This window comes from Armigeres subalbatus, chromosome 3 (genome assembly GCF_024139115.2).
Source record: "Armigeres subalbatus isolate Guangzhou_Male chromosome 3, GZ_Asu_2, whole genome shotgun sequence".
Lineage (NCBI taxonomy): Eukaryota > Metazoa > Arthropoda > Insecta > Diptera > Culicidae > Armigeres > Armigeres subalbatus.
The window spans coordinates 101,000,426-101,026,778 of record NC_085141.1 but is presented as its reverse complement, the minus strand read 5'-3'; the positions used below and the strand labels follow the sequence as shown (position 1 = coordinate 101,026,778).

Sequence of the window (26,353 nt, the reverse complement as noted above, 5' to 3'; positions counted from 1 at the left end):
CTTGAATTCAACTCACCTTTTGAAATCATTAAACACTGGAATTGTTCTTTTTCCACTATTTTGTATCTAGTGTGCATGCAGAAAAGGCTGAGCATTATTTATATTTGGCATGGTATCGAGCACAGTGTTAATGATAGAGTGGAGAATTTTATTATCAAGTTTAACTAGTTTTATTCATTTATCGAATCAATATAAATGAACCGTTTGTTTGAGAAACAGCATATGTAACATTTTTGGCCAAAATTAGATTTTATATATATTCTGAATCCTCGTCCAAAAATACGTATTCTGGCAAAAAATACAAAAAAAAAAATTGTTCAGGAATGTATGAAATTTTTTTCGTTTGTTTGAGAAACTACATATGTCCACGTACTTTGAAGAGCAATTGTGGAGAACTGCTTACATTTTTTGCACTGAAAGTTCCCCGGGGTGTTGAGTTTTGCCTAAAACTATTGATCTGTATCGAAGAAATCGAAAGATTCGGTGCAAATTTGTTCAAAAACAGTTTTTTGTTGTTTTCTTGAAATAGTGTAAAATGGACTTATGCAGTTTCTCAAACAAATGATTCAAATGTGCTTGAATTAATTAATAACGATTGGCCTTGTCTTTCTTTTTAATTCGTAAGTTGGTGGGCTGTTTCAAAATTACTTAATAGTAACAGAGCACTATTTTATGAAGTTGTTATTCTGTTGCAAAATTATTATTCTCTAACTAAATGTTTTTATTGAGTATTATTGAAACAACAGTCAAAACATGAGAAAGAAAAACATGGGTTACAGCACTATCACAAATTTATAACTTATTGTTCGTAACTAATTCAGATACAACTCATTTCCAACCCATTTTAATATTTTTCTAATGCTATGAAGTTGCATGTGTTACTTGGGCTAGATGTTAGTGACGCGAACAGGAACGACATTGGCAATCTTATACTTTTGAATCAACTATATGAACATTGCTTTGGTTCCAGCTTTGCGCTTGGCGGATATGCATCCTAGCAGCAAGCATTGCTTCGAATTTCGAACTCCGCTCTGCCGTTAACCACTCCACTTGCAGTTAAATTTTCGCGCCAAAATCGCCCCACGCCGCTTCCGCCCATTGACATTGATTTCATTCATCAGTTACCCGTTCCTGCCTCCAAGATACCAACTCAGAGCGTTACTGCGCACCACGTGCTCCAGTGGCCGACTTCGAATGAAATTCAAATCGGACCAATCCGAACGACGGTGGTTCGCAACCCGGCTGGGTCGTGGTGAGTCTGCGCTCCCCCAACGTACCCAACTCGTTGCATCTGGTCGTGGTCCCAACTCGGCCGGACCGGATCGCTAGCTTCAGTTCAGTGCCAAAGTCGTTACGGTCGTGCAGCAGAACCGCGTTCGCTCGTTCGATCCGTTATTGTTCCTGGACAGTTGGAGTTTCCTCCCAAAGTGGAGATCTTTTGCCCAAGTCAGTCTTGCGGGTGGCAGCGCCCGCGTAGCCGTTTCGATGTGGCTGTTGGTGTGGAAAGAGTTGGGGGAGTCGTAGAGTGTCCTTCTGTCTCTGGGCCTTGCAGTCAAGTGTTGGAATGGTTTGAGAAGGATTAAGAAATTCATTCAGTGCAGTGTCAGTGTGACAAGAGAGTGGGCCAGCGCAGGGAACTCATCACGTAAGGAAGTTTTCTCTAAAAGTTTCGCGGAGGAAGGACTCCGGCAGATGATAAGCCTACTTCTGTGGATTCTGTCACCATTTCAATAGCGATAGAGTTAAAGGAAAAACCCAAGCATGGCTTGATGCCAGTAAAGGGGAAGATTGAAGAAGATGTAGAAGCTTTTTGAAGAATTGTGAGAGTTAGTTTAGTGAACTACACGTAGCTGGAAGTCAGTCTATCAATTCATAGTAAATTGGCGAAAGTGATTGTTTTGTGATTATCGTGGAGTGTAATCAAATCGTTCAATTACTGGAGCTGGCCGTAGACCACGAAATGAGGGCCTATGGTGGGTTTATTTTCTTACTGTTTATGGATAGTTTGAATGGTTGAAACGTGATCCAATGCATTGAAGCTACGACTCTGGGGCAAGTGATGGAGACGCATGGTACTCGTTAAAAAGGAAATGAAATTACTTTGCTGCATTTCATCGCTGCATGTGAAAAGTGAGCGCCAAACAGTGGATTAATGTGAAAAAACTTACCGTAACAAAGACGACCTGCGTGGGATTTAAGCAATGAGATTGATTTGGCAGTGTGAATTTACGTCGTAGCCAAAGCCGTTCAAAATTATAATTAGGTAGTGTGCGATGCAAATCAAATTAATAATACATTAAGTGGATTCTTCACGATTGGCTCTGGATTCAAAATGGAAGAAATCAGACAACCAGATAATTAGTGTAAGAATAAGCATCTTATTATAAATAAATAGTGATCAACTAGTTTTGGAGAACCAGTTCTTAGTGTAATTGTCCTGATTAGGATAATTGCAGAATTATTCCAAATCGCCCTACTACTTATATGTCAAACGACTATCCTAAGTGAAACATACAGAAATAACAAGAGATTCCAACCCAGTCAGTGTTGTCACCTAATAAAAATCTTTCTAAAGTGGACATGTTCCTTAAAAAACAAACGGGGGTCCACATTTCGTCGGCTCGCTAGTCAGCAGTGCATTCTCCGTTGGTGGTAAGCGGATAAAAGTGTCCCGAGGTTCACATAACGATTAATTGGATTAAAAATTGCCCATGCCAGCTAGTGGGGCTGTATAAGTGAAACAGTGTAACGAACGAAGAGAATCTTGGTGGAAACGATACATAGATAGCAATTACCGCCCGTTAGGCCTTCTCGGTTCGGCTTGGCCGGGAAGGGGCCCTGGTCCTATTTCCGTGCTTGTTTTGCCAGGGGACGCATGGATGGTTCCCATACATGGAGAAGGTTGTTCAACGAAATAAACTGAAAGGTAGGACCGGCTTTGATGAGGAGCCAGTTGTATATTTATTTATTTGTTCATCATAGGGCATTATGTTTTTCTATTGCAAACGATTAAAAGGATTTCTCAGTGTGATAAAAGTTAAGCAAGGATTACAAGGATTGAAATTGAATATCTAGGGAAAAGAACGTAAGTGTAAGAATGTTTTAGAAGCCATACTTGTGCATGATTGGTCACAGACACCCCTTGATAGTAATAAAGTCGAAAAAAGCCAATCTTTTTTTTTTTTACACAGAGAGTATAACAAATGTTTTGACGATGCAGAACAGTTATATCATGTGGATAATGCGATACAGTATTGGCGTTTATAGTTGAAATATCTTACTCTTGATGCAACGTTAAAAAATAATCTCTAGTGATACAACTAAGTGCAATATTTTATTTTTTACAATTCTATATCATTGCTCATTAAGAATCCTATTTGAAAGTTTCCTCATGAAACACACATGACTTATGATAATAATCGTTTGTTTTGCATGCTCCGATTTTTCCCGAAATACGATGCTATTTTTGTAGTAAAGGTTAGATTATTTCCACGAAAGCAGAAACTACTGTATCATAGAAACGAAATAATGCAGAATAGCGAGATGCAAAGTTCGCAAACAAAGTTTTCTTCTTTTTTGTTGCTGATAACATATTTTGGATCATTGTCGTTATTATGAGACCTGTGCGATGCCACGCTACGCCGCAGCCACCAATGATTTTATTACGCGTCCGCGAATATTTTCTACTACTATTGTTTCAGGTCTGAACGAGTCTGTAAATTATTTTTCAAAAAAGGAAAAAAAGAACGCTTTACTGTTAGGATCAGTTTTATTTTTTGTAGTGAAATTAAGGGTCTCCAGTAGCGAGTAGGTTGAAAAACGTCGGTGTGTGTACCTCCTGGAATTCCATCGTCAATTCTATCCTAATTTTCATCCGAAATTCTGTCAATAACTCAACCCAGGTATTCTTCAGGATCAAAACCAGAAATCCTTGAATTTCTTCAATAAATCTTTCATAATTCCTTAAGAACTTTCTGTAGAATACCTTAAGGAATTCTTAGAGAAATTCATGACCAATTTCCTGGGAAATTTATGAAGGAATTTTTGAAGAGTTCGCGGTGGAATTCCAGGAGGCATTCCTGAATTTTTTAATTTAGGAACTTGAGTAAAAAAAAACGAAAATTTTTATGAAAATTTACGGGGGAGTTCTTGAATTCCTGTAGGGTTTTCTGAGAGATTTCTTGAACAAATTTTGTGGAAGTACCCAGAGAAATCTCTTGAAACATTATAAAACCACATCTTAAATAATTTTCAAAAGAATTCCCGGGAAAAGAGATTCATGGAAGAGGGTTCGAAGGAGTTCTCGGAGAAATAACCGGAAAAATTCATGAAGAAATGTCCAGAAATATAGCCCAATAAGTTAACGGGAAATTTCTTCTACTTGGAAGACCCCCAAAGAATTCTGGAATGGGGAAATCTGGGAGGTGACTTGGTGGAATACATAAAGGAATTGCTGGCTAATTTCCAGAGGAGTTTCAAGAAGAATTTTAGAGGAATATGCGAAAGATTTTCTGGAGGTGTCCGCAATTGAATTTTTTGAAGAATTCCCATGGAAAGTTTGAGAAATGATTGTGTTTTTTTAAATAATAAACGTTGACGGCGTTAGTAGTTTACATCCCTCTTCCTGGATGAACTTCCAGAGGAACTTCTGAAGTAAATTCCGGAGGAACTCCTGAGCACTTCATTCGGAGCATTTCCTGGAGCAATTTCCGGAGGAATTCTTGGAGTTATTTCTGTTTCAGAGATTCTTTGTGTATTTTATGGTAGATTTCCTCGAGGAGCTCCCGAAAAGGCGTCGCTAGTGTATATGAGTCATTAGTTTGGTTTGATATCTCAGGATCTACGGGAATTAGAAAGCTGCGGTCTTCTACAAAGTTGTTCGAGGATTGGAGATCAATATGTTGAGAGACTGGTTAGAATTCATCCGCAAGAAGGCGCTACTGTATATGAGAGATCAGTTCTTCGATGTCTCGGGATCTGTGGGATTTTGAAAGTTGCCGTCTTCTATAAAGTTGTTCGAGGATTGGAAACCAATATGTTGAGATTTTTTAAATTTCAGAATTTATCCGCAAGCTGGCGATACTGTCTCTGATTCACAAAATTACCGTCTTCTACAAAGTTTTTTTAGTGATTGTAAACCAATATGTTGAGAAATTGTTTAGTTTAAAATTCCTCCGTAGAGTGGTGCTAGTGCATGTTAGACCACCAATTTGGTTATACATCCCGGATCTGTGATAATAAAGGGTGGCCGTTTTCTAAACTGCTGTTCGAGGATGAAAACCAACATACTGAAAAACTGTTCAGCTTGGATTACATCCGCTTGGTGGTGATATATGGGAGAACCAGTTTTGTTAGATATCTCGGGATTCGTGAGATTTTAAAAGTTTCTGTAAATGATCAGTTATTTGGAAATTGAAATCCAATGTAAAGTGTACGTTTCCTGATTACTATAAAAATTTTGTTTTTTTACGAATTGGGCGGAATTTTTGTTTTTGGCTAATTGGGACGAATTGGGCGGGCCCATTTCATTCTCCTGTTTTGTATCTTTTTTATATTTTTATATTTCTCATGTTCCAGCAATCGCTAGAACAGGAAATGGATTACCGTACCGTTTCCATTTCAATCCTGTACCATCAACTTGACTAGTCTAAGTAGCAGTAACTGTTAGAATTGTAAATGCAGGAAAAACTTGTTACTTAAATCCAATTAGAATTCCGTCTTTTGCGTTCCTATTACATCCCAATCCTAACAAACAAACTATGCTAAATAAGCTATTTTTTAGCTGAAGTAGCTTGTTTTTTTTTTGGCTAAATAAGACCTTTGACAGCATTCAATGTTTGTTGGGATTGGCCACTCGTTTTTATTACATGTCAAAATTATCATCAAGAATCTGATCATAGTAGTCACACACAGTTAAAAATCCTGACAATTACACGCTACGGAAATATTTGAACCCACATTTTTGTGTTCAATAGCCTCTAAATTTACATCCATTTTTTTGCGTAATATTGAATGCAAGCTCCATAGTAAAGACAACCTGTAATTTTAAAAAGTGATGGAAAATTGAGTCGAATCGAACGGAGCCTTTTTGTTACATCATATATGCTGTAACATTTTTTTACTGTGCACAGTACGAAAAAACCTATAAATTAAATTGAACAAGATGTAACAGTTTAAGCGTTTTGGCGGAAACTCCTTCGAGACGGAATCATGCTGTTTTATTTTCATATGCGAAGATATTCGGTTAGAATGATTCTTATATGAATAAAATAGGTGCCAGCTGCGGTCATCTGTCAACGGCCAGCTGTCTATGTCGTTATTCAATGATCGTTGCATTGTTCGGTTGCCATTAATCCGGGTAACGTTGGAGGAATGTCTCCGAGAAGAACAAGTTGTCAGTCGTCATCAGGCAGCCGTGACGGTAAGGCGCGTACCCCAAACGTATGGGCTGCGGATCGACTGACGAGGGTTTGGTGGAGGGGCTGGGAATCGAACCCATGACCATTCGCTTGTAAGGCGAACGTGTAGCCAACTACGCTACGGGACCCCCCGTCTGGTACACATTCTGTTTCCGAATTTTACATTCAATTATGAATTCCGTGGTGGCTAATTTTCATAATATTTTACTGTGCAGGTTCCACATCAAGTTACAGTACATCGAGTAAGGTTAGGGTGACCATATGGTATCCTAAAGGAGGACATGTCCTACTTTTTCATTGAAAATCAGATGTCCTTCTTTTGTGCTAAAATGTCCTCCTTTTTTAGATATTTTGAGAAAACGGTTGCATGAATAACGTTTTCTAAAGAGACGAGCTCGGTGGTCTAGTGGCTACCGCTTCTGCCTTATAAGCAGGAGGTCGTGGGTTTAATCCCAGGCTCGTTCCTTTCCTACTTTGTATTTCTTTCTTCGTTCTTTCTGTGTTTCCTACTGTTAATAACCTTCCACACTAACAATTCCAAAACCCTCCAAAAAGTACTTTATGTAGACTGTGATGATAGCAGGAAATGTTTCTGAAGTAGAAGAAAATACCATATTTGCCTCAAGTTACAAAAACTACTAAACTACAAATAAACTTTAGTGTGAAAAATTCTAACAAAAATAATATTCTTAATCATATTAAAATTCAAAAATAGTTTTAGTTTTTTTAGTAAGTTTTTTTTATGTCCTCCATTTCGACCAAATGTCTTCCTTTTTCGCAACGATTCGGGTGAATTGTTCTCCTGTGGAAAAAAAAAAATCCATGTGGTCACCCTAAGTAAGGCAAAGTTCACTGTATGTACCTCAAGTAGCGATATTAGCGATATTATCATAGCAGGGATCAGGGATCAAAGACATATCCCATCAGTTCGAACTGATATTTGAAACAAGCGGCTGTCACTGACAGACATCAGAAAGCACGTCTTCCTTTCCTGTGAGGAAATGGTAAAGTTCTACTCGAACTGATGGATGTAAAACGTATATATCTGTTATTCTCCTGGTCGAAATGCATCGTGTGTTATTATGTCGCTCTTATGAGTTTAAATAATTCGCAGACTGCGAACAATTTCAGCGAATTCAACCATTGAATAGTTTAATTTTTACTAAAAGTTAAAGGAATTGGTGAAAAGCTTCATAAATTTCGTAGCCTTAGCATGTGATGTGGACAGTGCGAGTGGTATGGATTGCATCGCAAAATCTTGGAATGTTTCATTCAAATATCGAAAATTGCCGATTGCGGTTTTATTCTATTCCGGAATCTCACCTTCAGTTGCTGTTGCTTACTGCCAAATTGTGGGAGACGAGTAAAATTCAAAATCATTGGTTTGCTAGATTGTAACTGAATACTTCTACTGTATCTGCTTAATCCAATGTAGCGGGCTTGGTAGTCATATGGCTACTGCTTCTGCTTCATACGCAGGAGGCCGTGGGTTCAATCCCAGGTCCGTTCCATTCTCCTACTTTGTATCTTTCTCTATATTTCACATGTTCTAGCAATCGCTAGAACTGGAAATGGACTTCCATACCGTTTCCATTACTATTCCTATACCTTCAACTTGAGTATTCTAACCTTGATTCTAACAGTAATCTGCTAGAATTGGAAATGAACTATAGAGCTCGTTTCCTACATCCAATCAGAAAATTCCATCAGTTGCCTTCTCCTATCTATCACATTGGCAGCTCGTTAACCAAGACGAACCTCTGACTCTCGGAACCTAACCCAAAAATTCCAACAAATTCCGCATGAACTCGTGGCAAGTGCAGAGGTATATTCGGCTTGCAGTGGGCCAGTGATTGCATCATCATTTCCTCCCACTTCCCTATATTGACTTGCATTCTGACGTGGCAGGCGCCAGTATGACCTAACAAATGTGATCACCAGTACTTGTACATTGAAGATGTGTGCTAGTCCCAAGCAAAAAATCTGTTGGTTCCCTGTGCAAGAACAGCTGATCTGGTCATAATGGAGTAGCAACTACGAGCAGTCAAACAATCTCAAGCTCAAGCTCAAAGCTGTATCTGCTTAATCCATTGCACTTGCCATTTACCTCTTACGTAATAAGGGTTAAATTATTGCTAAATCTGACTGCATAAAGAACACAAAAATAAAATTCGGAAACTTAGAACTATTTAGCCTTATACCTTCCGTCATCAGTTTAATATTCAATTCAGTTTAATTCAATTTAATAGTATTATAAACGATATTCCTCAAAAACAAATATTATTTATTATTTATACATTTTTTAATTTTAATCTATAGTTTCAGTTAATGCGTCTAGACAAATGACGATGCTACCCGCATGACCAGTAGAGTGATTCAAATTTTGACTTTTTTGCTCCCTGATGCTTAAACGATTGCATTTGACATTTTAACAGTCCTCCAAAATTTTGAGCTAATTTGGATATAATTATATTTTAGCAAGAAACAGGTCGTCTCTGTTGCGAAACGATATGATGCTTGCAAGACAAGTTAATAAGGGAATACTGAATCGTGGGAAATTTAATTTAACACGTAAAAGAATAATATCAATATCAATAATGAGCATTTTTGTTTTCTTCATAACTTTGCTTCCAAACGACAAATCGCTTCGCAACAACAACTGCCTTGCAGCTTAAAAAGTATTCTATGTAGCCAATGTGTTGATTTTATATGAATAGTTCATGGGCCACCTCACGGAGCGATATTTCACATAAGGGTCGATTTTCACAGTAATTTCCATTCAAACATTGAATGACGTGTGCACAATCAAATAACATCAAAATTTGGTAAAAATTTAGGAGGATTATTAAAATGGCAAATGCAATCGTTTAAGCATCTGGGGGCAAAAAAGTCAAAATTTGAATCACTCTAATGACCACAAAGCCCAAAATCTTCTTTCCCACGTAGTTTTTTTTTTCAACAATTATACTGCCCATGATCGCATATTTGTAACATTTGCATTTTAGTTGATTTTGTAAATCGTTTGTCGATCCTCCCCACAAACTCAATCATTTCCAGCTTACCACTGATAAGCAAGATAGTAAAGCCTATTTTATTGTTGTGGGATTGGTTGCAGTAAATTGAGCTATCTGAACGATTCACAGGCTTTTTACAAAATGCACAAAAATGCGAGTGTTACAAATATGCGATCATGGGCAGTATAGAAACTGGTTCACTATCAATCACTGATAGAGCAGTGCAGAGTTGATAGTTAGTTTCGATAGATGAAAGAAGTCACATATCAGCCTACCCTTTTGATGTTGTGCAACTCTGCGAATAACTTAACTTAGACGAGGTATTGATTTGATATTAAATATCTCTCGAATACCTGATGTGGATATTATCATCATCAATGGCTACTATTTCAGAGCTTATCATTCATTTGATTGCGTAGTTATTATTATACCTATGATGAGGGTGGTAAACTCTATACAATATTCGAAATTAATTTATTAGCTTTTTTAGGTGATACTTTAGGTGAAATGGAGTAAATGAAAGTAATGAAGATTAGATTCGATTGACAATTCGATTGAAATGAATAGAAACGGAAGATTAGCAGAGGGCCATATGAGAGAACAAACATTGTTGAAATCGCTGTTATTCTGCCTAACGTCAACCCATGAACGGCTTGGATAGTGGTGATCACTATACCAAGGCCTGTCCTGAAAAAAAGTGAGAAGCGCAAAGTGAGTAATGAGACGTCTCACTACTCACTTTGCGCTCCTAATTTTCTTACAACAAGAAGTGATAAATGAGGAGTGAGAAGTAAGACGTCTCTTTTCTCACTCCTCATTTCTCACTTCTCACTGTAAAAAAAAAGAATAGCGCGAAGAGACGTCTCATTATTAGCTTTGCGCTTCTCACTTTTTACAGCAAGAAGTGATAAATGAAGAGTGAGAAGTGAGACGTCTCACTGCTCACTTCGCACTACTCACTTTTTACAGCGAGAAGTGAGGCGTCTCATTTTCACTCCTCATTTATTACTTCTCACTGTAAAAGAAGTCTCACTGCTAATTTCGCACTTCTCACTTTTTGCAGTGAGAAGAGAAAAATTAAGAATGAGTAGTGAGACGTCTCTTATCATTCCTAATTTCTCACTTTTCAAATGATCCTTTTGGCCAAACGTCCCTTTCGGCTAAATGACCCTTTCGGCCAAATGACCCTTTCGGAGAAATGATCCATTCGGCCTATTGGCCCTTTCGAGCAAATGACCCTTTCGGTATAATGACTCTTTCGACCTAATAACCTTTTCGGCCTAATGACTCTTTAAGCCTCATGACCCTTTCGGCCAAATGACTCTTCCGGCCAAATGACCATTTCGGCCAAACGACCCTTTCAGCCAAACGGTTTCGGCCAAACGAAAACAGAAAAAGATTTGAAAATTAGGAGTTGTTTTCCCACTTAACCCAGTGGGATGGGGTAAGTGGAAAATCCATGTTACCTTGACCTTCAATTGTGATGAGTAGTTACATATAACTAAAACCAAAACGGTAATTGCTCTGAGTATCTTTTGTTGAATAATTTCATAGGCTTAACGGAATAGGTCCCCAAGGAATTCTCGTAACAGCTAGTGGAGGGCTGATTTTGCCTTCTCGAACATTAAGTGTACGTAAAATCTATATATTCGCCCCAAACAGGTATATAAACTAATCAACTTAGTTTAACAAATTGAGGTGATGTCTGTGTGTGTGTGTGTATGTATGTGTGTGCGCAAACCACGTACAAAATTATCTCCTGTTTTTAAGCACTTGTTCTTAGCCAATTTGTTCGCACAAAAAATTGCATTCAATTGCAAAACTTGCTTCTTCTTCTTATTATTGGCATCACATCCCCACACTGGGACAGAGCCGCCTCGCAGCTTAGTGTTCATTAAGCACTTCCACAGTTATTAACTGCGAGGTTTCTAAGCCAGGTTACCATTTTTGCATTCGTATATCATGAGGCTAACACGATGATACTTTTATGCCCAGGGAAGTCGAGACAATTTCCAATCCGAAAAATTGTCTAGACCGGCACCGAGGATCGAACCCAGCCACCCTCATCATGGTCTTGCTTTGTAGCCGCGCGTCTTACCGCACGGCTAAGGAGGGCCCCTTGAAGGGCAAAACTTGCTATAAATATAAATGAATGTGAATTATGGAATATATTCACCTACCGGTGCTATTTTTTTCTTTCTCATACATTTTTTTCATATTTAAAACATGTGAAAGGTATTAATACCGATAGGTGGATTAATCAGGCGTTTTCTTATGTATATTAGTCCAATTACCACTGAAATCACAATGGTAACAAAGAAGGAACATATTAAGATTCACAGCTATCGAAATAAACCCTGGAGGGAAGGAAATATTTGCGTGATCAGAACATTTTCCACTTCCCCCGCAGTGTTTGATACCAGGGGTAAGTGTAAAATCTTTGAATTATTTGCTTTCATGGTACAAAAGACTACAAATTGAATGGGATTAGTTTAATTGTATTGTAATAGTCACCTGCGATGTAAATTTACTTGAAAAAGGGACAATTGGTGCAAACAAAATTTGATTTTATGAATGGAAAAATCAACTTCTCGCGAAACCTAAAATGACAGTTCAAGCGTTAACCGTCTTAGTGTGTGTATTATACAAATTTTAATATAGTATTAGTGTGGACATCAAAGTGTATTCTTGCACAATGTTATGGTGTGGTAAAAACTGTAAAGTATGTACAATTCCAGTTTCTCGAATTGATTTTCACACTTACCCCCTGTTTCCACTTCCCCCAGTATACCTTACATTTTGTTATTTTAACCGTATCTGGTTCTTTGTTAAATATTGTTTTCGCTATTCTTTTATCCAACATTCGCACTAAGTGACGAACCCACTGAAGTCTGACGTATTTTATACGATTCACAATATTTTCTTCTTTGTATGCTTGATACAGCTCATAATTTTCGATTTATGACATATTTATGATTATGATCCATTTAATAGTTTTTCTCCGAGTATTGTACGCAGCACTTTTCGATCAAAACCCCTGAAAGCTCTCCGGTCCGCCTCTTTTAACGTCCATGCTTCATGTCCATAAAGAGACACTGGTAGATTTTTGTTTTAAAACTTTATTAGAGTGATTTTTAAGTAGACACTGGTAGAATCAGAGTTTTGTATAGAGCAAATTTCGTTTCCGTCTGCATGTTGCGGGACCTAAGCTGAGGTTACGTAATCCGAAAAATGCCCTATTCGCAGCAGCAATACGTCTTTTCACTTCACGGGAAACGTCATTGTCTCAAGTCACAAGTGTTTCAAGGTAAACAAATTCTTCAATAACTTTAATCACATCCCCATCAAGCACTACCTCAGCACAAATACCGCTAGGTCTTCCTCTATCTCTACCTGCCACCATGTACTGTACGATTCTCAGATACATGCTCTTAAAATCCTTGGTCTTCCGAATCAACCAAGACTTCTATGATGTTTCGAACAATGATATCAGACAAAATAAGTCCAAGTATATGTCTTTCACTTGCGTCTAAAATATTTGAGATGTGAGATGTTGTAAGATCTTCAAATTATCCTGCAGTTAGAATCAAGTATTAGTCTACCGAATCAACCACGACCACCATGGCGCCATGATGTCTTGAGCAACGTGATCAGTCCAAATATGCCCGGTCTTCACATGTTATACATATGCATAATCAAGTTTCAGACATAGATTTTTTTGGTTAATATTCCGAAAAGATTTCCACTGAAATCCCTAATATTTTCTTGCGAATATTCAACAGAGTTTTTCAGCAGAGTTCCACCCTAATAATAAACAAAACAAAATAAATTGTCTTTCGAATTCAGTTAGAATAACTCTCTTAGAACCATCTTTTGGTATTTTTGTAAGACTGTTGACCATCGTTGATTTTTTCTGAACTGATATCAAGAAAACTTTGATAGGTATGTTAGATAAAAACATCATCCTCACAGAGACTTCTAATTTAAATATGATAGGTATCACAATTCGGCTTATGATCCGTCGAATCTATTCTATGATATATGTACATGGTTAGCTGTTCCAATTATTCCACACAACACTAACACTGAACATCGAAACGGTGTCAAACATTCTTCTCCGATTTCTTTTCGTCGAGCTTATTCCAAATATACGCTTATAATAAACGGTATCGGTCATGTCTCACGCCGGAAGTCATCCATCTTGAATTCCGAAATGGCGTTAATAACATCGATTTCCGGTTTCTACTTTACGTGCCTATCATAGAAATACACATTCCATAGCAAAATGGTAATTCCATATAAGTTAGAAACAAGGTCCTTCTGAGATTTATATTCTGCAGGTGAAGACCCACTTAATTGAATGTCTGTTTCGGAATATGTTTAGTCCTCACATTCTCATCCAATGGCAAAACGTCAATCAACATTTATCCTTCCACAAATCAGCTCAGAAATGACCTGATGTTGGCAAGCATTTTCATTGTAGCTTCTACTTTTCGGTGCGCGATTCGCTGTAAATTCCGGCATATCAATCCTAGCTAATCAATAACCATTATAAATTTGGAAATTGCGAGAAAATCGGCTTAGGATCGTTCCCCGCAGTTACGCACATCGCTGGTAGTAGAGCAAGAACCACTTTTTCGGTTCAGCCTCCAGCTACAAACATAGAAAAACCAACGAGCGTGTCCGTTCACTTCACTAGCTCTTTCTCGTTGCCCACCAGCCAGGGGCCATTAGACTGTCTCGGGAACGATAGTATTATTCCAAATAAGTTTTTTGAAGTTAAATTATTATAAGTTTTCTCTTAATCCGAATGTCAAAAGTGGCAACTCTAAGCTTTGTTTTCGGAAAATGTTTGCATATTAGATACTGTAAATTTTTTGTTATCCGTAAAAAGCTGTATCAGTCTAATGGCTATTCTTCGTGTGTCATCGTGTCGGTCCCGTGGGCCAGCAACAATTTATTGACAAATCGATCAGTCGTAGTAATAGGATTACGGTCCACCCTCGACTGACTGACATGTCTCGGAATGAGCTCAGCGATGTTATGGCTTGCCAAGCAGTGTACTTTCTCGGTCACACTCACTCGCACATATGAATGGCAGTGGTTCTTCATTTATGTGGTATCCATTATTGCTGGAAGCGTTCTAATAATATGCCGAGAATTGCAAGCATACAAAAAGATCCAAAACGTCCTCCCCGTGCTTGAGGCAAGACTTATTATTGGTTTGTTTCATGTATTTATCGTTGTTCAGATGAACGAAACACTGTTAGGCGTTAAATTATGTAGGTTGGTTGTCAAAATAATCAGACAATACACAAAAAGGAATGAAAAACTGAGATTTTGCACAGTTTGATGCTTCCGTAATGCACGCCTTCCTCATATTTAATTCTTGTTGGTTGGTATTGTATCGCCCAGTGGGATATTGGCATTTTATATCATGAGGCTAACACGATGAAACTATGTTTCCGGGAAAGTCGAGAAAATTTTCAACCCGCGAGTTCCATAGACAGGATTGGAAATCGAACTGCATTGCTTTTCAGCCACGCAGCTTACCACTGGGCTGAGGGAGGCACCTACATTTATTTACGCGACACTAACCTACGATGCTACAATATACATCAAATACCTGGTCACAGTCACTAGCCCCAACTGGATTAAAAATAACCTTCAATGTATCACGCACCTCCACATGTCCTTCCCAAAATAAAAATATTGGACGCGTTGTGCCTTGTTTCCTACGAGCTGCCATCTAACAAACGGTTTGCCTCTTTAAGCTTTCCGGCACTTATGTTTTTTTAAAAGTAAATGTTATAAAATTCCCCCAAACACACGCGACACGACATCCACAACACGATTCTATCGCTTGGCAGCGGCGATTCTATCGTCGTTGGTATGGAAGCTTGAATGGAACAATGTCTGCAGCGTGCTGTAGGGTCATGGGTTCGAGTCCCATCGAAGGGAACATGGATACCTCCAATACATTTTCCAAAACAATATCTTCCACATAAAGTACATATTCACATATGAGTTTTCACAACATTGTAAATTAATGTCCAAGTCGGGTGGTTTAATTCCCGGAAATAGGCAATTAACCTTGATTGAACTTTGTTTTTATGTTAGTGTCCACTTTATCGTAAACTTTACTGAAAGATCACGAGACTTCAAAGTTACAGACAAAAAAGCGATGCCGTGTCGTAGCGCTCTGAGCAAAATGCGGTTATCTCGAAATTATGTTTTCAAAGCTGGCGCACTTCATAATTTAGAAACGGTTTAAATGCCAACAAAAAAAAATTGCGTGCCTTCCTTTGCTAAGACACTACATTTGATCAGTTCTTTCACCTTCACGTAAGGAATACAATACTTTCCAACATAGTTGATTCGGATACCAACTGGAGATATAAGCCGATCTAAAGATTGTCGTTGATGGCGTTTGACATAATTTTTATTGGATGCGGCGTGATGACTCTTTGAAATCCTTATGCATTTTTTATGGGAAATTAATCATCCACTAAAAATCTTCTCAATTTCTATAAGATTTTCATGAAAATTTCACAGCATACCTATCCAAGTTTAAACGATTTGTTTAAAACTTGTACGGAAAATACTTCTAATCTAGTATTTCTACAGATAAAAAAAACACAATGAAATCCACATGAAATCCTTACAATTTTCAGAAAATAGTTTTGAATTTTAAGCAAGCATCGGTCATGAAAGTCACTCGTATGCCAAAACGGGACGACCAAGAAACCACAGGTAGTTAATTATAACGAATATTGTCATTCCTAGACCATCTGTGGCTCTGACTATTGTTAGTTTGATGGTTGAGACTTATTGATTTTGCGATTCCACCAACCTGTTTCAGACTCTTAGGGACTTTTTAAAAGCGTAAAATCGGAAGTTGTTCGTCATCGCACTATTTCTCTGATTTGAGAACTCATAAATAACATAAAAAAGGTTCAAGTAAAAAAAAAAATATAAATATTTTTTTTTGAAAAGGAGGCTTCCAAACCTCTTTAACGGAGGCTTCCGAGCTTCTGGAAAGGAGGCTTCCGAGCCTCTGGAAAGGAGGCTTCTGAGCTTCTGGAAAGGAGGCCTCCGAGCCTCTGGAAAGGAGGCTTCCGAGCTTCTTGAAAGGAGGCTTCCGAGCATCTCGAAAGGAGGCTTCCGAGTCTCTCGAAAGGACGCTTCCGAGCCTCTCGAAAGGAGGCTTCCGAGCCTCTTGAAAGGAGGTTTCCGAGCCTCTTGAAAGGAGGTTTCCGAGCCTCTTGAAAGAAGGTCTCCTAGCCTCTTAAAAGGAAGCTTCCGAGCCTCTTGTAAGGAAGCTTCCAAGTCTCTCGAAAAAAGTCTTCCGAGCCTCTTAAAAGGAAGCTTTCGAGCCTCTTGAAAAGATGTTTTCAAGCCTCTTGAAAGGATGCTTCCGAGCCCTTTGAAAGGAGGTTTCCGAGCATCTTGAAAGAAGGTCTCCGAGACTCCAGAAAGGAGGCTTCTGAGCCTCTTGAAAGGATGTTTTCAAGCCTCTTGAAAAAAGGCTTCCGACCCTCTTGAAAAGGAGGCTTCTGAGCTTCTGGAAAGGAGGCTTCCGAGCCACTGGAAAGGAGGGTTCCAAGCCTCTTGTAAGGAAGCTTCCGAGCCTCTTGAAAGGAGGCTTCCGAGCCTCTTGAAAGGAGGTGTCCGAGCCAGGGATTGTCTAAATACTCAGAGCGGTGCGAAAAATGTTCGTGCAGCACACACCTTCGGGTGCGCGTCTCTCAAATTTTGCGAGCTATAGAGCCGAAGGTGCGCGGGCTCTCCCTGCTGCGTGCGAGTCAAAGCCTGCACTACCCTTTCGGGTAGCACGGGTACAGCACATTGTGCATTTCGAATTCATCAATTGAAATGATAATAAATGCCCGCCAAGCAATATTGTTGCTTTACAACTGTTAAATGTTATGTATTTGCAGATAATTGGAACTCATTTATGCAGTTTCATCTTAGAAAACTTAGATGACTGCAATTAAAAATTCACTATTGCGATCAGAGATGCGATTTACAATTGCAAATTATTTGCTACAGTTATTGTATTTGTTGAAAAATATCTTCCACTTTACATAAAGTGCCGTTGGTAGAAATAAAAAATCAAATTATATTGACCATTGATAAAAACAGTATGTTTGAAATGCTTAGAAATCTCTTCCATTTGAAAAATATATATAAATATTGTCTCAATATTTCTTTTTCGCACAGTGGCATAATAGTTACCGTCATAATGATCGATATTGAAATAGCGGATCAATATGATGAAGCCCCGCTAAATAATTAAGAAATTCATTGGGGTTATTTACAAGCGAATTTTAATACGCGGCTTTTGGAAATAAGGTTGTCCCATATTACGTGATGTTTTAAAAAGCACACGGGTTTCTGTTAAAGTAGTTTTTACGCAGTTTTTTTTGGATTTAGGTAAAAATGTTGATTATTTGATTAAACATATGATTATTCACACGAAGAGATTCTTGGAAACACATAAAAAATCACATATATCCATAGAAAAAAGAATTGATATAAAAATGATTGAAATGTATTTAAAGAAATCATATGAAAAGAAAACTATTATCTTTTAACTTTTACATATTTCCCATATTAGATAAATTTGCTGTATCATATTGCTAAATGTCGAACAAATAATACGCCGATCTACCATCTTTCTACAGAACACGCGTGTAATAAATCACCGTTTAGTTCTCCAAAGTCAGGCCAAAGAAGAACCGCAAAAGTGCAGTTAGAGTGCTACTCAGTGCACGACCCTTTGAGAGCCCCGAGCACGATCCGCACTTACTCGCCTCTCTGGATCTGAATGGGCTTGCTCCCAACAACGCGTGCTGCACTCAAAGAGTTTCGTGCCGCACCATATCCCTGGTCCGAGCCTCTTAAAAGGAAGTTTTTTTTATTCTTTATTAAAGTGATTTTTAAGTAGGACAAAGTTCATCACTATTAAAAGGAAGTGTCCGAGCCTTTTGAAAGGCTGTTTTCAATTCTTTTGAAAGGAGGCTTCCGAGCTTCTGGAAAGGAGGCTTCCGAGCCTTATGAAAGGAGATTTCCCAGCCTCTTAACAGGAAGCTTCCGAGCCTCTGGAAAAGATGTTTTCGTGCCTCTTGAAAATAGGCTTCTGAGCCTCTTGAAAGGAGGTTTCCGAGCCTCTTGAAAGGAGGTCCCCAAGCCTCTTAAAAGAAAGCTTCTGAGCCTCTTGAAACTAGGCCTCTGTATTAAAGTGATTTTTAAGTAGGACAAAGTTCATCAGTATTAAAAGGAAGCTTCCGAGCCTTTTGAAAGGATGTTTTCAAGTCTTTAGAAAGGAGGCTTCCGAGCTTCTGGAAAGGAGGCTTCCGAGCCCCTTGAAAGGAGGTTTCCGAACCTCTTGAAAGGAGGTCTCCGAGCCTCTTAAAAGAAACCTTCTGAGCCTCTTGAAAGGATGTTTTCAAGCCTCTTGAAAGGAGGCTTCTGAGCTTCTGGAAAGGAGCCTCTACGAGCCTCTTAAAAGGAAGCTTCTGAGCCTTTTGAAAACATGTTTTCAAGCCTCTTGAAAAGAGTCTTCCGAGCCCCTTGAAAGGAGGCTTCCGAGTTTCTAGAAAGGAGGCTTTTGAGCCCCTTGAAAGGAGGCCTTTTGAAAGGAGGTCCCCGAGCCTCTTAAAAGGAAGCTTCTAAGCCTCTTGAAAGAAGATTTCCAAGCCTCTTGAAAGGAGGCTTCCGAGCCTCTTGTAAAGAAACTTCCGAGCCTCTTACTAGGAAGCTTCCAAGCCTCTTAAAAGGATGTTTTGAGCTTCTGGAAAGAAGGTTTCTGAGCTTCTGGAAAGGAGGCTTCCGAGCCTCTTAAAAGGAAGCTTCTAAGCCTTTTGAAAAGATGTTTCCAAGTCTCTCGAAAAGAGGCTTTCAAGCCTCGTGAAAGAAGGCTTTCGAGCCTCTCGAAAGAAGGCTTCCAAGCATCTTGAAAGGAGGTCTCAGAGCCTCTTAATAGGAAGCTTCTGAGCCTCTTGGAAAAATGTTTCCAAGTCTCTTGAAATGAGGCTTCCGAGCCTCTAGAAAGGATGCTTCCGAGCTTCTTGAAAGGGGCCTTCCAAGCCTCTTGAAAGAAGGCTGCTGAGTCTCTGGAAAGCAGGCTTCCCAGCCTCTTGAAAGAAGGCTTCCGAACTTCTGGAGAAGAGGCCTCCGCTGCCGTAATATGGAAAAGTGACGTAACAGCCATTTTACAACAGCATATTTTCCATTTTTCTGTTAAAGAGCTCGATGAGTAGTACTCGTTAACACCATTTTTGGAAATTGGCGTATACGTCACTTTTTCAGATTACGGCAGTCCGGGCCTCTTGAAAGGAGGCTTCCAGGCCTCTTGAAAGAAGGTTTCAGAGCCTCTTGAAATGAGGTTTCCGGGCCTCTTGAAAGGAGCCTTCTGAGTCTCTGGAAAGGAGGCTTCCGAGCCTCTTGAAAGGAAGCTTTCGAACCTCTTGAAATGAGGTTTCCGGGCCTCTTGAAAGGAGCCTTCTGAGTCTCTGGAAAGGAGGCTTCCGAGCCTCTTGAAAGGAAGCTTCCGAACCTCTTGGAAGAAAGCTTCCGAGCCTCTTGAAAGAAGGCTTCCGAGCCTCTTGAAAGGAAACTTCCGAGACTCTTGAAAGGAGACTTCCCAGCATCTTGAAAATAGGTTTCCGAGCCTCTTGAAAGGAGGCTTCTAAGCATCTTAAAAGGAGACTTACCAGCATATTGAAAGGAGGCTTCTGAGCCTCATGAAAGGAGGCTTCCAAGCCCCTCGAAAGGAGGCTTCCAAGTCTCTTGAAAGGAGGTGTCCGAGCCTCTTAAAAGGAAGCTTCCGAGCCTCTTGTAAGGAAGCTTCCGAGTCTCTTGAAAGGATGTTTTCAAGCCTCTTGAAAAGAGGCTTCCGAACCTCTTGAGAGGAGGCTTCCGAGCTTCTGGAAAGGCCTCTTGAAAGGAGCCTAGCCTCTTGCTTCTGAGCATCTTAAAAGGAGACTTACCAGCATATTGAAAGAAGGCTTCCGAGCCTCTTGAAGGGAGGCTTCTGAGCCTCTTGAAAGAAGGCTTCTGAGCCTCTCGAAAGGAGGCTTCTGGGCCTCTTGAAAGAAGGCTTCTGAGCCTCTTGAAAGGAGGTTCCTGAGCATCTTAAAAGCAGGCTTCTGAGCCTCTTGAAAGGAGGTTCTGAGCTTCTTGAAAGGAGGCTTTTGAGCCTCTTGAAAGCAAACTTCTGAGCCTCTTGAAAGGAAATTAGGCTTTCGAGCCTCTTGAAAGGAGGCTTCTGGGCCTCTTGAAAGGAGGCTTCTGGGCCTCTCGAAAGGAGGCTTCTGGGCCTCTTAAAAGCAGGCTTCTGAGCCTCTTGAAAGGAGGCTTCTGAGCCTCTTGAAAGCAGACTTCTGAGCCTCTTGAAAGGAGGCTTCCGAGCATCTAGAAATTAGGCTTCCGAGCCTATTGAAAGGAGGTTTCCAAGCCTCTTGAAATGAGATTTCCGAGCCTCATGCAGGAGGCTTCCGAGCCTCTTGAAGAGAGGCTTCTATGCCTCTTGAAAGGAGGCTTCTGAACCTCTTGAAAGTAGGCTTCTGAGCCTCTTGAAAGGAAGCTTCTGAGCCTCTTGAAAGGAGGTTCCTGAGCCTCTTAAAAGCAGGCTTCTGAGCCTCTTGAAAGGAGGTTCTGAGCTTCTTGAAAGGAGGCTTCTGAGCCTCTTGAAAGCAGACTTCTGAGCCTCTTGAGAGGAGGCTTCCGAGCATCTAGAAATTAGGCTTCCGAGCCTATTGAAAGGAGGTTTCCAAGCCTCTTGAAATGAGATTTCCGAGCCTCATGCAGGAGGCTTCCGAGCCTCTTGAAGGGAGGCTTCTATGCCTCTTGAAAGGAGGCTTCTGAGCCTCTTGAAAGTAGGCTTCTGAGCCTCTTAAAAGCAGGCTTCTGAGGCTCTTGAAAGGAGGCTTCTGAGCCTCTTGAAAGCAGGCTTCTGAGCCTCTTGAAAGGAGGCTTCTGAGCATCTAGAAATGAGGTTTCCGAGCTTATTGAAATGAGGTTTCCAAGCCTCTTGAAAGGTTGTTTCCAAGCCTCTTGAAATGAGGCGTCCGAGCTTCTGGAAAATAGAGTTCCCAGCATCTTAAAAGGAGGCTTCCGAGCTTCTGGAAAAGAGCCTCTTGTAAGGAAGCTTCCGAGCCTCTCGAAAGGAGGCTTCCGAGCCTCTTGAAAGGAGGTGTCCGAACCTCTTAAAAGGAAGCTTTTTTTTGTTTCTTTATCAAAGTGAATTTCAAGTAGGACAAAGTTCATCACTATTAAAAGGAAGCTTCCGAGCCTTTTGAAAGGATGTTTTCAAGTCTTTTTAAAGGAGGCTTCCGAGCTTCTGGAAAGGAGGCTTCCGAGCCTCTTGAAAGAGGTTTCCTAACCTCTTGAAAGGAGGTCTCCGAGCCTCTTAAAGGAAAGTTTCTGAGCCTCTTGAAAAGATGTTTTCAAGCCTCTTGAAAGGAGGCTTCTGAGCTTCTGAAAAGGAGCCTCTACGAGCCTCTTAAAAGGAAGCTTCTGAGCCTCTTGAAAACATGTTTTCAAGCCTCTTGAAAAGAGTCTTCCGAGCCTCTTGAAAGGAGGCTTCCGAGTTTCTGGAAAGGAGGCTTTTGAGCCCCTTGAAAGGAGGTTTCCGAGCCTCTTGAAAGGAGGTCTCCGAGCCTCTTAAAAGGAAGCTTTTAAGCCATTGGAAAGAAGATTTCCAATCCTCTCAATAGGAAGCTTCCGAGCCTTTTGAAAGGAGGCTTCCGAGCATCTAGAAATGAGGTTTCCGAGCCTATTGAAATGAGGTTTCCAAGCCTCTTGAAAGGTGGTTTCCAAACCTCTTGAAATGAGGCGTCCAAGCTTCTGGTAAAGAGAGTTCCCAGCATCTTAAAAGGAGGCTTCCGAGCATATTGAAAGGAGGCTTCCGAGCATCTTGAAAGGAGGCTTCCGAGCCTATTGAAATGAGGTTTCAAAGCCTCTTGTAAGGAGGCTTCCTAGCTTCTGGAAAGGAGGCTTCCGAGCTTCTGGAGAGGAGACTTCCGAGCCTCTTGAAAGAAGGATGCCGAGCATCTTGAAAGGATAAATGTTCTTCGGGAAAGTTGACCTTAAATAAGCCAAACAATCGACTCAGACAATGAAACGAGATAAAATTTTTGACGGAAAAGGTCGATTGACTTCCAACTATTTGAATAAAAACCGAAAAAGTGTTGCATATGTGAACCAGTCTGGAATATTCATCCGATGTTCGTTCAAAATCGGGCAATGGTTGGGCCAAACTTAAAAACAGCTTTTTTTACATTTTTTTTGTTTTAAATTTATAAATACTTAGAAACGTCAAAAATATGGGTTCTTTGAGAAAGTTGACCCTAAGTTTTGGAAATCCCCCATACAAAACTGTACTAGAAGGGTATAAATTGGAAATTTTTCATTTTAGCGTCACGTATTTTACTCTTATAACGACAATACAATATCTTGCACTATGAAACTCCACAGTTTTGTGCTTAGTCCGGGTTACAAAGTAGAGGCAAATCAGTATTCTAATTCAGAAGATGAATCAATAATATTTGACTTGATTTGAGAAAACCCAGATTAATCCACCTGCAGTGAGATTTTGACCCTTCCTTAGTTATAAGGAAATATTATTAACAGTATTTAAAACGAGATAAAACTACTCGGCTTCCCACGGCGATTTACCGTGAAAGTGACAAAATAATTGTGACATGATTAGTAACAATCGTAACACTGGTTAGCATATATTGTACTCGTAATTTCCAGAGACCTCGATATTAATTAATCCAGAACTAACTAAATCAGTCATCGATCTGAGCGAAACTCAATAGCGTTCAATAATAACATATATTTCGCCTTATGGATGCCTAATTTTGTAAAACTAATCTTGTTACCTTAAAAATGAGTGAGATTTACATGGTAGTTAATTTCAAAATTTGCACACATACGTTCACATACATGCATATAAGTGGTCTATTAGTGTCTCAAACCATGCTCACATTTACTATCTAGCTTCCACTGAAGAAATTTTTGAAATCTTTTTCATCTATTACGATTTTGCTCTTCTGAGAAGATTTTTTTGCACATGCTTCTATATGTTCCTCAATTAAAATCATTTGTTTCTTTGATAGATTAATACGTAACATATCTGCGTAACGCATACAAAGTGAAATTATAGACACTTCCGAAGGAAGGGTCAAAAATAAAAATCAGAATGTATGAAAAAGCTTACCCAGGGACTATATAGGGCTATTATGGAGTTAGTATAAAGCTTGTTAGCTCAGTGCTTTATAGTTGCACGTACGGCTTATTTAAATGTTCACGGTCATCTGAGTAGAGTCAAATCTTTGATTACGTGATATTGAAAATAAGCATACATGCATTGTATTGCGACCATACATTTTTTTCTCCCTGAATTTACCTCAGAAGTAATCAAGAAAGTCTAGGAATTATCCCTAGTAACATTTTGGTTTTATGATGGTTTTATAACACTCTCGTAAAGTAAATTATAATCTTCAAGAGCGTTTTAAAACTTAAAATGTTACTGGGGATATAATGTTAATTTGAAGAAATAACTCAGGATTCAGGGATCATTTTGAAGTTTCGGCTTGGTTCACGTAATGCTATTAAAATGACATGCAATGCATGCCCGTTTTTTAATTTGCACCAAAAAATAATTATAAATCTGTCTTGTTGTATGGATAATTTGCAGACACACTGTATGCCAAGATCTTATACAGTATTGTTAAATTTGGTTTTTGGGTGTACACAACATTTTGGAATATGGTACTAGAGTTTACATTGAGCAAACATTGGCTCTGTAAATGCATTTAAATACTTTCCTTAACATATTTTGAAACCAAATTGTGTGCACAGCTTCAGCAACACATGCTTACAGAACAATTCGAACCTGACCACCACTGCTCCTCGGAGCCCACCCACGCATACCACTGTACAGAAACTTGGCCAAGAAGTGGGAGCAGGAACAAATTCAAATCGATCGATTGAATTGTGATTATAAGAAGTGTTGTCGTCCTGCTGTTGGCCATCGACTACCACCTACAAGTCCCCGTCCAACAGTTCAGAGATAATGTATTGGAACAGGTCCCTGCTCGGAGCCAAGGATCATTGGGTTCGAAAAGAACTCCGTGCTCTGTTCAAGGCAGTTGTGCTCGATTCATGGGGTGGTAATAAACGTTGAGCTTGTGATGTTATTATCCGTTCGGGTTCTTTTCTTGCTGGCTTTCTTCGGACTGACTGGTCGGATGTTCCTGTCCCATTAGTGGGAGCTTTGTGGGTGATTGTGTGGGACACGGAGCGATGAGAATGCAGACTAGAAAGGGTTCCCAACAAAGTATGTTCGCATGAGCGAAACGTGATAAATTATTCAGCAAAGTCCGATTCGGGCGGTTGCTTGAGAATGAAGCTTTGGTGAAGGGATTAGTCACCCATGAGGTAGAGATACAGAACGTAAGAGGTTTACACGGAGAGGACAATGGCAAGCCTCATGTAAGGTCGCACTCAATATCGAAGAAAGGTCGCTTTATTGCACATGTTTGATTTACAAATTGGTTGTTCGATGGGAAAGTTGAGCAGAAGCCTTAAAGAGCAGTTTGCTTTCGCTTCACTCTCATGGAAGGTGAATGCCATTGAAATGTTAATGGTCGGTTGCGCCATGGAGAAGGTTGATTTAATTTATTTTTGAGGATATTTGATCCGTAAGCATTTCTCTACTTGTTCTGAGGGGGTGTACTGCAAATAACAACAAGTAGATGATGGTAGTTTTTGATCGGAGCATTGAATTTCCTGTTGTGTACATGACACCTATTTGAAATGCGTCAAAATCTGCAATTTTCAATGTAACTAATTAGTTAACAACAGATTATCGTAATCTCCGCAATTTTACATTCGCTGCACTGCCTATGATCACAGATAAGCCCATCTTTGTTTTGGATTTCATAGTCATACGGGACAAATATGCGAATTTGAGCAGTACAAAGCTCACAAAAATAAAATAAAAACAAATAGGGTTGAGAACCATTTGGGCAGTACTCCCTATTCCCGTCAGCAACGTTCATTACTCGAGCGCATCACAACCGAATTACTTGTTTTTTAGTACATGGTTAGTTCCTGTCGATATCTAGTGATGTACAAACAATCAAGCCATTTGGTTGGAACGCGGTCGAGTTATTAACGTTGTAGACGGGAATAGGTGGTGCTGCCCAAATGGTCCCGCTCCTACCTATTCCCGCTATGTTTCTCACTGGGCGGCGTCAGAGTTTTGGAAATGGGGCACCAGCATTTTTGGCGTAATTGGTTCATTTAGAATTTGGCGTCAGTAGTAAGAACCAAAATTGAAGGGTGTTATTCAGTCACGTAATAAATCAGTTTAAAAACTGTCAGGCAGTTTCAAATATTCTTCTTCTTCTTCTTATTGGCATTACATCCCACACTGGGACAGAGCCGCCTCGCAGCTTAGTGTTCATTAAGCACTTCCACAGTTATTAACTGCGAGGTTTCTTAGCCAGGTTACCATTTTTGCATTCGTATATCATGAGGCTAACACGATGATACTTTTATGCCCAGGGAAGTCAAGACAATTTCCAATGCGAAAATTGCCTAGACCGGCACCGGGAATCGAACTCAGCCACCCTCAGCATGGTCTTGCTTTGTAGCCGCGCGTCTTACCGCACGGCTAAGAAGGGCCCAAATGAGTTTCAAATATTACGAAATTGAAATTACATTTTATCGTCTATACATTAATCATTAATTTATTGAAGAGGTTTTTTTTCCAAAAGCTTCCAATTCCTAGAATTCCTGAGAATATCCGAAGAAGTTTGATAATGAATATGTGATCGCGTTATTTTGTGCGGTTTCCTAGCAATTTTAGAGCCAAAACTGTGTTTGACTACTGTCCAGGAT

At 39.6% G+C, this 26,353-nt stretch overlaps 1 protein-coding gene across 1 annotated transcript in view; it reads left to right on the top strand.

Moving 5' to 3' along the window:
- The first annotated feature begins 1,393 nt into the window (after window positions 1–1,393).
- Window positions 1,394–26,353, top strand: part of LOC134224966 (uncharacterized) — a 650,394-nt gene continuing 625,434 nt past the window's right edge. The window contains exon 1 of the mRNA XM_062704663.1: window positions 1,394–2,926. The gene's annotated coding sequence lies outside the window, so the exon portion shown is untranslated. The remainder of the gene's footprint in view (window positions 2,927–26,353) is intronic.